This window comes from Limulus polyphemus, unplaced genomic scaffold (genome assembly GCF_000517525.1).
Source record: "Limulus polyphemus unplaced genomic scaffold, Limulus_polyphemus-2.1.2 Scaffold5, whole genome shotgun sequence".
Taxonomy (NCBI): Eukaryota; Metazoa; Arthropoda; class Merostomata; order Xiphosura; family Limulidae; genus Limulus; species Limulus polyphemus.
The window spans coordinates 2,155,289-2,168,278 of record NW_013665615.1 but is presented as its reverse complement, the minus strand read 5'-3'; the positions used below and the strand labels follow the sequence as shown (position 1 = coordinate 2,168,278).

Sequence of the window (12,990 nt, the reverse complement as noted above, 5' to 3'; positions counted from 1 at the left end):
TGGAAGTTGCTCACAAACATTTTATTCTTCTAGCAAATATCACCAAGCTAAGTTTTTATAACTTTGTTCCGAACTTTACGCTAATATATGATGAAATGGAAGAGTTGTCTAGTATTAAAGTTCAAAAGAACAAAATAAATGGAAAAAAAGCTTTCGTGGCATGTTTAGATCAGTAACCTACGAATTACTGAAGCTGAAATATCGATAATTTCATCACACCATGCCAACCAGGGTGCTGATATCCACCCAAAATCAAAATTCGCGAGTTTTATTTTTCAACAATGTTGTATGAAATTAAATCACTAAAACTTTGATTGAATAAATATCAACTATAAAGCTTTTTTTTTTCTTTTTAATGTGAGTAAACAAAAAGACTACAAATTTGTTTTCTATACTTGTTTTTAATTCAATAGTGGAATGTTGCCCTCGAAGTAGACTGCACCTCTATTGGCATAAAATAATTAAAGTAGTATATAGATTTAACAACATAGAAGGCCAGATATCAAATTGGTTTCAGAAACAACAGGAGTGAAACTTTGAAATCACCCTCGAAGGAATCATGGAAATGCTGATGCATTGTCCTATAGACCTTGTATTACCAAAGATAGTGAGAGGGAAATGCAAGATAATAAAAATAGCCAACATAAAGTGCAAATGAGCAGAATACGAGATAATAAATGTACAGATAAAGAAGTAATGTGGTACAATATTCAAATGATAGATGGATGATCAATTAAAATATATGAGTCTTAAGTTAATTATTCGGTGAATTAGGAATAGTAAAAACAACAATTAGATGATGCACTTAGATGATTTACATTTCTCATCCACTTTCAGCAGAATCACAAAACTATATATCGTAATTTTTATTTTAGTGCATAATATTTTCGAAAGTAAAGACATTTCGCCAGTGTATGCTAGAAAAATTAAATATTAGATAAGATTGTTTCCGATAAAGTAATCAGTCGTGTTAGTTCATACATTCTAACATATAATCTGACATCATCCAGTCGTGTTTAGTCACTGGATTATGAAATAATCAATAAAATTATAATAAAAATTATTAAATTATTTATCTAAAATTAATAGAGTTTTTTAATGCCTAGTTATGTTAAAGTTAAAAGCATAGACATAATGTCAATATTTGGACAAAATGAATTCAGATAACACAGGCCTGCGATGGTTTTATTGTATTGAAATTTTTCATGTTCTACAGTAATTCCTGTACGCTGAATCCGAAAATGATATTCATTTTTCTCCATCACGCATAAATTTTTCACAAAACGTCATATGTGCTTTTAAATAAGTGAATCATTTTAATTGAAATCGGATCACATTTTGTTGTGCGTAAAATGTTGACAACCACTGGCTATAGATATCACTAGACCAATCGCGACGTGAGAGTCTTATCGATCGTTCTAGAACATAAAAATAAACAATGTTCATGTGGTAAACGAACTAATACTTTGATCTAAGAAATATTTTTTTTCTTCTTGATTTGTAAAAATCCTTACGTGATAGAAAAGAAATTAATATTATTTTCGAAGTCTGCATAGCTGAATTATGGGAAATCAATTATTAAAACCAAAACAACTTTTATGTAGTTTAAATTCGCAAGCCTGTGTAATCAATCACGCCCAAAATGTGTAGGCTAGCAGAGAACTGAAACTTACCATTTTAATTCATTGAAGAAGAAGTTTTGTTGAATGCTTCTGCCTTAAAAGTCTATAATCAAGTTGAGTCTTCTTGCTAAAACACTATCTCAAACAAAGGAGAGGGAGTTACTTATGTAGGTAATGGGATCGAGCTATTTATAGTTTTGTTCAAAGACAAAAGCTATGTTATGATTATGAGCTAGTAGAATGAGAGTCATGTTATAAAATCAAATACCAAAGATTAAAGCTATAAGAAAATATATAGATATTTAACAGGCTTTAATATGACCACGTGAAAATCAGAATATAAAATAACCTTCATGCCGTTATGGCGTTTTAGCTGAGGTTGAGCAATATTAAAGTAGTCGATACAACGAAAAGGGCGTGATTAAAGAGGGAGGTCCGTAGATGAAGACGTACCAGAATGGATCGACCGCCAGATAGATAGAAATGAACATTTTTGTTGAATGCACGAAGAAAACGAGGATACTTAAATCAATAAGAATCATCAGAGTCTGTGACTAATTCTTGTTTATTCCTCCAACTGAACCGTGGAGATTGAGAAATCGTTATTTTTGGTTTTATACTTTTTCTGATGGAGTTGCCTTTTTAAAATTGATCTTTTTAGCGTGTATACCAGTATATCTCTGTATTTGGCACTTTAAATATCTGTATTATTGAGGTGTATTTTCTTAATGTTTAAATATTTATTTGTACCGTTCACCTGTGTATAAAACAATACATGTTATGTTCAGTGTCCTTAGAGAAGATCGATAGATGAATTGTTGGTACTAAGTGAGTAACAACTAAAGACGTGGCAATTTTTCAAAGACGACACTTTCTTCTGTTTTTTCACGGTTTCACTGAGTCATTTTTAACAGAAACTTATTAATACCTATGAATATCTAATTTGGAGAAGCAAATTCCTCAATTATTTTAAGAGAATGGCGTAATAAAAGAACAAATCATGACAATTAAAAATTATATCTGCAACATCTATTTAACAACATCATTATTACACAATCCTCTACAGATAATCAAATCACAGTATTGTTAATCATGTTGTATTGTGTTTATATGAGCAATAACAACGTATAAAATTGTTTCTTTATATTTTGTAAACTCTTGTATAATATGTTATTGGATCTGAAACTAACAGTTACTGCTATGAGCAGACACTTCAAAATATATGCTTATAGATAATCCAGTTTTTCAACAGCACTTACTTATCCAACGGATCACGTCTCTTGTTATTTATCTAGCTGGACCAATATTGTACGATACTGCAGTTCGTAAGTTACTAGTAGTAATAGAAAGGTGTCAAAAACGTATCACACGGGAAGTTTTTATTGGCGATGGCCACTACTGTATGCAATGGTCAAATGAGAATATTCATGCGGTAATCGACAAAGATTTGAGCTTCTGTAGTGTGTATTGGTAGGATATTATAGTCATGACGTATGTTTATATCAACATATTCTTGATTATTAAGGTGCTGAAGACTGCTCATTTAATATTATCTTTTGGTAATCCGTGTGAAATAGTTGTTGCCTGTAATGACTCATATTTCTTATTCTATATTAGCTTTAATGCGAACCATTATTAAACAGATCAAATACTGGAAATAATATAGTTAAATGTGCTGATATTTTTGGAAGGAATAAATCTTCTAGTATGTAACTAATTTTACTAAGAAAGAACCGGTTTATGGCACAATAATTAAAATACACATTACTATGAACTTATCAAAAACAAATAAAACTTCTTAATATTAAAAATTGTTCACAGTTGACAAAGTTATTGATACATTGATAAATAGTTTAAAAAATGAAAGGTATAATTTAACAATCAAATTCTTAAAGAATATATTTCAAGTAAAAGTCACAAAAAACAATAGTGGGGAATAAAAGAAGAAATCAGAAACTAAACTCAAAAGCTAACATTAAACCTTTCACGCATTAGACGACCTACTTCATGAACTGGCGTTTACATTCATTGAAAATAGTTCTCTTGGAATTTAGTATTACAAAATAAATCATAAGGTTAACGCTATCTCTGTCTTAATATATTTTGAGCTATTTAATATTCTATAAAGTATTTAATGATAACAATCCCATAAAGAGGTCGTTTTTGTTCATCATTACATGTTTAGGACGGAAAGAAACTGAGGACAAATTTAATTCAGTCATCGTAAGTATTTTAATACGTTAATGTTGATGCTTACTTGCTTAAAGTAGTTAATTGTATAGTTATGTATATAGCATTTGTGTACATTCATGTGAAATATAAAATATTCAGTTTCACTGACATACATTTCATGACAATATACACACTTACGTACGTACGTACAAAAATATTTTTACATTAAATTTATGGATTTATAATTCATATCTACGTTAAACAATTGTCATATATATATATATACTCATATGTTTATAGTAAGTAACATAAATGAAACTCTATAGCAAACAACCGTAACAAAATTAGGTTCAACAAAATATACAGGTAATGCATACATTGGATAATAATATGTATTTTTATAGTTACAGTGGTGTAAGATGATTAAAACACATTAGAACCACAGACGAATCATATTCCTATGAAGACAAAGTACACCGAAGCCAAAATGGGAAATATTTACCTTAAAATAGCTGGTAAAGCAGAAAGACTTATAACATATAAGTTTTACCCATTCGCTGGATTTCTTTATTTGTATATATATTGCGCTCACCTTATCTCACAAATGCTGAAAATCTAAAAGATGCTCTTCATCTTGCCTATAATTCACTCATAAAAATTTCGCATTTCAGATACAATCTACAACTAGCTTTCTCTTTGCATCTTCAGCCATTGTTTGATTCATCACAAGTTTCATCAGTGACTGTCGCAGCATCCGGACTCCTTCAGGTATGGAAGTTGGTCTTGTGAATATGTGTTTCTTTTTACCTTTCGAGCCTAAGGAACCATATTATTGACCCTATGTGTGTACAGCGTCCTACTACTTTTGCCATCAATTTTTTTCGTGCTAAGCTTTCGGAAATTACAATCTACAACAGCAGTCACAAATAATAAAGGAATCAACTAACTGGTAAATCCAATGTTCAGTAGCTTTTATTGTTTTATGCAACTTTTTATTGCTTCTATCACCCAACGTACATTTTTTAAATACATTTTGAATGGATTCCTTTATGGAAATAATAGCAGCTGGATTTTCACATCCAATGCACCTCTAAATCCTATATCCAAAACAGACTCTTCATGTGGTTATATCCATGTGAGAGTATTAATTTATAATGTGTGATGAATAATTACTGAATCGTTATTTCATAACATGTGGACAAATCACTGTGTCTATCAGTAGGTATAACTATTATTGAGTTGACGAGTGACCTCTGGAATATATATTTGGAACTTTTCTGTATACGTAAATCTATATAAAGCAGAGCTTCTATCTGTTTGTCTGATATCACATGTTTTTGGGAAGAACCGACTTAAACAACCTCAGTGAAACTTGGCAGAGGAACTCCCAAAAGATCATGTGTAAATGGAAATGCAATCTGACGAAAGTCCGAGTTTGGCTAAATGCTACGATTTGTCGCTCAACTGATCGTGGAGGTCGGTAACGAAATACACGAAACCGACGTTACACAAAAGTAACGTTTAATGCGGCTCGTAGTACGTGTACCTTTGAAACTGATAAATGGATCATGTGCTAACTCTCAAGGGAGATTCTAAATGAATTTAAATTCTTAGTAACAAGTAAATTGTCAAATGTTGAGTTGTATGTTAATTTTGAAAACTTTGTTCATGAATACATTTAAATCAATTTAATTCAGATGTTAAAATATAGACCCATTCATTTCACTAACAGCTCACATTTGTTTGAACAAGAATTTCTCGCCATTAGATAGGTACTTCAAAAATTACTTCCCTCTTGACTTTATAAAGAAAAATATATAAAAAAGTCTTACTTTTAAAGAAACAAAGTATCACAGTTCTTTCTAACACAAGAAAACACAATTTCATCTCATTACTTTAGTGAAGGATTGTTTCTGCAATTTCTGAAAAAAAAACTTTTTCGAAGACTACTCTCAAAAATGTTTTCAGAAGTGTTTATAAACTTTATCATATTTTGTTCTTATAAAAATGAAATTCATAAATTAACAAAGTTGCCAGTTGTTTACAAATACTCCTGCTCTTTGCACTCAAAAGTTTTCATTGGCTCTATCACCAGACGTTAATATTAAATACATTAGTGAACATGCATCATCTGATCTGTGTAACAATTCTCGAGTACCAGTACAAGTAAAAAATGAGTTTGATATTCCTATTAAAAAAATATAGTTTTGACATTTTTATTTCAGCTTCTAATGGACAAAGTTGCATCTGAAAGGCAATCAAGATAATAGGTCTAACTATTAATGTCCAAAAAGCTTCTATTAACTTGTTACTAAGGTGATAAAGTAATCTAAAACTAGGATGGCAACATTTCACCAGAACGCTCCATTCAAAAGGATGAAGTCATGGCACCTGATATGTCCAAGTTGAAGACACAGTAGGAAGCAATTCTTCACCAAAGGAGAATAAACCAAGTGTATTGCTTCCCCTATAGTAAAAATATTGTAGATTGATTTCTTTTGGATAACTAGTATGGTGTTTAATGAGAAGAACTCTCAAAGAGGTTGCACAGATTTCAAAAGGGCGTTCCTCATAGTTGAATACCTGGAAGACAATTCATTGAACTGAGACTTGATCAGTATAGATTCATTAAAGTAGTTAGCATAATTTTGCATTTGATACCTATCAAAGTCTATTTCACTTGATCTTCTTGTTCCAACACTTGTGTTCCCAGTAGATCAGTCATATACATTCTGTTACAATGTGGGTAAGCTTTCATCTTTACATCTGACACTTAGCACGAATATTGTAAAAAAGTCCAAGTAACGATTGCGGAACTAGGCTTTAACAAATACTTATTAATGCTTTAAATGGTACAACAATCAGCTGAGTACGTTTTAGGCAAGTAATACATTCGTTATGATTGTTGCCTACTGTTCTAATATTCAGTCTTAAAGAATTTGATTTGCTCGAGGATGCACCAGGAGCGAAATGTGAAGGAGGTTCATAGCTGGGATTACTTTTATCAGTTTCTCTATCATCTGGAAGGTGATGATCAGAAGTACAGGAATTCGAATATCAGTATTGTTGATGGAATTTGATACAAATGACATCGCCTTCGCAGGAGTGTTCTTCTTCCTTTGAAGGTACAACTTATTAATTAACTATTACTCAGTCTTTACATGTACCTTTTCCCTTTAAGCCCACAACATACATGCTATACGACACATCTGTATTCTTTTGGCATGGGTAAATGATGACTCTTTATCATCACTAACATCAATTCAGTGTGAGCCTTATGAGCCTCTCAGTAAGCAACGTAGCAAAACATTATTGGTTCTATTGTACAAAAGTGTCTCGGTGTCATTGGATGACATAATTTCTAATGTGTAATTATGCACCAGGCTATAATGAATAAATGGTGATTTAATTGGCTGGTACGTAGGGTTTACAGAACATTATATGTAAATTCGTTTAGTGATTACTTTTTTGCATATGGTTCAATGTGCATCACAAAATAAAATATCATATTTTAACATTTATTACATCTTATAATCACAAACAAAATGCTAGAGGCTGAAATTGTTTAAAGATGGCGCTCACATTACAAAATGGATGCAAAGTGGGAGAATATAATCTCATACTGAGCACAACTACACAAGTGGGTCTGCTTAGAATTCAATATACTTTAAAAAAATAAGAATGTGACAATACACAAATTCATTTCTGTAAATTTTCTCTTAGATAGTTTAATCATAAGTGAAATAACTTCCATAGTAAAAATTTTTGGCTGTCACTTAGCAAAAGTTCCCATTTTCTAAATACTGTTCTTTAGGAAAGTGTAAAGGATATTTCAGATATCACTGAACTCTCTAATTAGTGCGATGCTGAACAGTTGTTTGGTATTTCTAGTATTTGATATTTTGAAAGTTCCTTCTTAACGGAGTCACTTTTTATTAAAACGAAAGGTCTGTTCGAGGAAGGTAGAAGAAAATGTTACACCAAACTACATAATAATCTCCAAAGGTCTCACGTTTGATTGAACCTACGTACTTCAAAATTGGAATTAACAGGTCATTTAAAACAATGATTTAAATTCAGATTTTGGAAATGCTCAAATCTGAACCCCCGTTTGAGGGTCAAAGAAAGTTTGGGGACTCAAAGTATATGATCCATTGACTTACATGAAAACTGGCATGACCATGTAACGGAATAGCTTAAAATAAATGTGTACATTTAGATATTTACAATTTCCGTATTAGGGTCCTTAAGAGGATCGACTGCACGAGTTTACTTTCAAATTGACAAGAACATGTTGTGTAAATTTTTTATGTTGTTGTTTACCGTACATTTTCACTGATAATAGTAAGTTACTAGTTTTCATAACAGTGAAGGAGAGAAGGTGATGCAATAAAGACAGTTTTGATATTAACTATTGCTTTTGTACATTTCAGTAGCTTAGGGAGTAATATGATAAACGAGAGGAAAGTAAAATGTTATAAATATCATGTTACAGGTTAAAAGTAGTAACTGAGTCGCCCTCTGTTGGGTATGCAGTCAGTGAACACTAATCCATAAAATCGAAGTTCTAAAGTAACGTAAAAATGGGGCCAACGTCCTATCCATATTTCAAGCCATGAAAGACATTTTGTTACCTGACAGTAATTTCTGAATCAAGCGATTATTCTTATATTTAAAATAAGTCTTTGTTAAAAAACAGATATAAAGAAGCCTATTACATAGAAGAAAAGTCAGAAACGCAGAAACGTGATAATAAGAAAATGTGAAAGTTTATGTGGACTGTAGGTGTAAAGTAATAGAAATATTATGTAAATATATTATTATATAGAAAATCCGAAAGCTGCTGGGACAAAATAAAAAAAGTACTGTAAATTTCGTAGTGTCTTATTTCAAAAATCACTTTTCCTCAGATTTTGTTATTTTGAATCTTATATTATATAGTGATATTCCTTGTTAATCTTAGAAAAATTGATAAAACGGAAAAAAACATCATTGAATATGTTTAATTCTCTTGATGGCTCAGCGATAAGTTTACAAAGTTACAAGCTTAAATCGGTGTTCAATTTCCCGCGATTGACAGAGCGCAGTTAGCAGAATATGTAGTTTTGAGCTAAAAAAAGAATATACTTAAGTTACTGTTAATTATAAGCTCACAATCTAATTTCTAGGGTAGTTTTGGGTATTGTCCAGCGGAGATAAGGAAAGTAATATTTAACGTCGTAGTTTCTCTTCACTTATATTCGATCACGCCTTGTCTAAGATATATAGATTGTTTTCTTTTTTCAAAACATTTAGAGGTCATGCATATTGTTTTCACTTTGCAGGAACTTATATACATTGAAAAACAAATAAACCGTTGTAGTGTATTTGCAAATTTGAGGTGTGGAAAAAGCAGCGGAACACATTTAATTTCAAACACGACTACACATAATCACTGTCAGGTGACAAAATTTATTTCATTGCTTGACATATGGATAACACACTGATCCATTCTTAAGTTACTTTAGAATCTCGATTTCATGGATGAGTGTTTACTAACTGCATACCCAACAGCTCTGAAACACTGTTCTTTCAGTCAGTGTTTTTAGTGTTACTTGGCTATTAGAGTATCATCCATTTATTATCTGTTAAGTAAAACTATAGGTATTTATTGGTTTGTTGTCTAAATTCTGCATTGCGTATGTTGCATCTTGTAGATTTTTTTAATCAGGTCGTTATCATTTGCATCATAAGATGGAGGTAATCGTTCAGTACAAGTTCGCAATAGCTATAGGAACACATTGCTAAATTCCAAAGTGCATAGTTCTTATATCTCCAAGCAACATTAAAAGATTTAACTGAAAAAAATAACTGAAAGTTTTTGGTCAATTTAACACACGTCGTTAGGGAAAAGATTTCTAACCTCAGCAGTTATTGTCGTTAGCGTTATGATAAACATGGTCTGTCCTTTCGAAGACAAGCCTGAAGTTGAGCCACTAAGAATCGATACATGTCTCCTATGCTGCCATTGCTGCCAGTAACGATCACGTGACATAGCGTATGTCTTGGCGTCACGTGTGGTTCGAAGAGCATGTAACGTTTCAAGCCCGCCAGCCACCAAGCAGTCGATCGTGTGGTGCTCGATGTTTACCTGCCCCAAGTCTAGGGCTGAGACTGTATTACCTGAGAAGATAGGGATCTAAGAAAGGTGCGTGATAAACTAGACTAAGTAACATTTAATAGTCAGCACATATTTCCTAATTTGATTTACTTCTTGTTGACTAATGTTGAAACCAACTATTTACATTTAAGGCCTTATTCCAACTTTTTAACGTTTACCGTATAGAAAATCAGATTTATAGCTAAAGGAAATTAATTTAGCTTTAGTGCATTGTTTTATTTTCAAGATTACAGTTACAGTCACTTAAAAGAAACCAGCAATTTCTTTTAAACAATTATGATAATAATTAGCATAGGTCAACTCCTGGTTACAGTAATCTGGAGATGTGTAAAGTTTGATCTAACAGTATTAACTTAGCCTGTTGCTATTGACGTAAAAACAACAAAATGTAAACAAAGACCAAGTAAGTTACCCAGCTGATCTACCTATTTTCTAACTGGATTTAATAAATAATAGAATGAGATATAAACTAGGAAAAGGAAAGAACTTCGCAGGTTTCAATACATCTGTGTATTTGAAGATAAAATAAAAAGTGAAGGATGGCAGTAATGAAACACACATGTAAAAGTCTAGTATGATTAACAGCACAGAAGCATGTTATAAACATTTGTATTTTTTGTTGTTTTTACTTTAAGTAACAAATTTATATGGTCAACAGTATGTCGTAAAGACATCAGTACTATTTTACAACTGTTTTTGGCATACCTAGCACTTCTTTTATTTACTTGAGTGTAAACAAATGAATCAAAAATGACTTCATAGATTCTTAGATTTGACATATCTGTTTGTGATCGACGCATAAGAGCACCGTTTGACATTGCCAAATATAAATGTGAACTATTTTGACAAGGAATGACTATTCTTCGTTATTTACATCATTGCTTATAGAAAAGATTACTTTCCTTTCGGAAAGACAGAATTTAAACAATGTTGTCACATTTTCAAAGCTTTAAGTAAAACTTAATTGATACAGATGTTCAAATGCAGAGTTGAAAAGACTGTAAAATATGAAATACCTACAACAATAACAAAATACTTCTGTAACTATAATCTGCTGTTAAACATGTAAAGATTTTTAGGTGATAAGAAACTGTTTGTAAATAAATTTTCATATCTACCGATAAACAGCTTCACAACTGGTACTTGGTTTGAGAATATAGTATTTTATGAAATAGTAAAAACACATCGAAACAATTTTCAAAGGTTATATTTCTTAAAATTCCGAATGTAAATTTTAAAGAAATTTGTAAAACTTTTAATTCTTTGACAATTGTAATGCTGCAGAATGGTGCCGTGGTCATAGTGTTTTTACGTATTTAAAATTTTAGGCGAAATTATGCTTTAAACTTTCAAGTTCAAGATAAAGTGTATCTATATGTGTATACAAATGTGTATATATATACTGTATTGGAAATACTTATGGAAACAATAAATAAAATTGGTATAAAATGATGAAAACATTGCTTCCCGGTATTGTACGAATATGAACTGCACCGAAATACAGTTATCTTTTGATAGTTTACACTGTGACTGTCTGTAATCCAACCAAATCAGCCAATGCCACACCAGCGTGATACTTATATAAAAGTACAGGCATTCATTGTGGTGATGCATTCATCGTTTCCAGGAAAGAAATTCCACATAACAAACTTGTAAAAAATAAAAGTTTTGTATATTCTATGCGACTGATTGAACCGAAAGTTCATGTTGCAGTAGGACCTGTACGGAAATTCTGAAGATGGTACGAGAAACTAGTACTCTTGACAATAAAAGCAGCCAAGGTAGAAAGCTCAAACTATTCATGCTGTTAAGTAGCTCATAGCAGGCATATTGCGTGATATACTACAATTTAATAGAGACTTTACCAATGACCTAGCTGTAAGTACATGAATCAATGTTACCTCCAGAATAGTAAGATACACATTAGTATTCAGTGGCCTCGATGAATGTGTAGCAGCTCAAAAACCAATGCTCAGTAGTGATAACCAAACCAAAAGGCTGAAATAGACATCAGACTTAAAACAGTGGAAGAGTAAAGCTGCAGGAGGGTGCTCAGTGTGCATTTGTCAAAATTCAAATTATTTTGCGACAATCAAAGATAGTTTGTCGATACAGTGAGGAGTATTGTATTACGATCAGCATACATCTGCAGGGAAGCTGCAATTCAACCAATGATGTTGGAAATCTACACAAAATTGATGGCATCCTGACTGCTGGCATTTCCTTATCCATCATATTATTATGTCAGGAATAACACCTGTTGAGCATGGATGCACCTTCCATCTACTTAGTCATCTCAAGCGCGCAAAAATGTGATGAAAAGATACCCGAATAATAAAAATATCGATGAAACACTCGCAAACAGTCCCGCAGCAAAAATTATTAAGGCTGTATTGGCTTATGTGGAAAATGAGTAGGTTTAAACAGCAAGAATTGTAACGAGTAATACAGGACAGTTGGAACAATTTTTCACAGTCATATTCATTAGTAAACTTATAAAGCAAGGCGTGCTATTAAAAGAAAATACATAATACCAGTGCATTGTACAGTTTATTTGATTTTATTTTCTTTATATAATTTATCCACTACATATTTAGTTGAATGCAATTACTCATTATTTCTGACCCAGGTAGGTGCACCACATGTGTGGTCAATAATTATTTCAATAATGTATTCATTAATATGAAACATTATATTTTTTCTGGTTCATTAACTTACTTGTTTTTATTTTTTTAGTGACAAGTTACCAATTTCTTTGTTATATCACAGTTTTGTAGTAGATGAGAAAGACGTAACACAACAGCCAGAAATGTTATTATTAGATAATAAGTAAAATTATAAGAGAGCGAGAAGGCCTGCGATGGTTTTATTGTCTTGAAATTTCTACATGTTCCACAGTAATCCCTGTACACTGAATCCGATAATGATATCCATTTTTATTCATCACGTATCGATTTTCCACAAAACGTCATAACACAATACATAAAAGAAAGACCACAACATGTAGTTTTGAGATTAAAAGACGTAGATTTCATA

The 12,990-nt window shown here is 31.7% G+C and overlaps 1 protein-coding gene across 1 annotated transcript in view; it reads left to right on the top strand.

The window, feature by feature from the left end:
* Positions 1-9,907: 9,907 nt before the first annotated feature.
* Positions 9,908-12,990, top strand: part of LOC106473199 (rap guanine nucleotide exchange factor 4-like) — a 274,940-nt gene continuing 271,857 nt past the window's right edge. The window contains exon 1 of the mRNA XM_022380258.1: positions 9,908-9,981. The gene's annotated coding sequence lies outside the window, so the exon portion shown is untranslated. The remainder of the gene's footprint in view (positions 9,982-12,990) is intronic.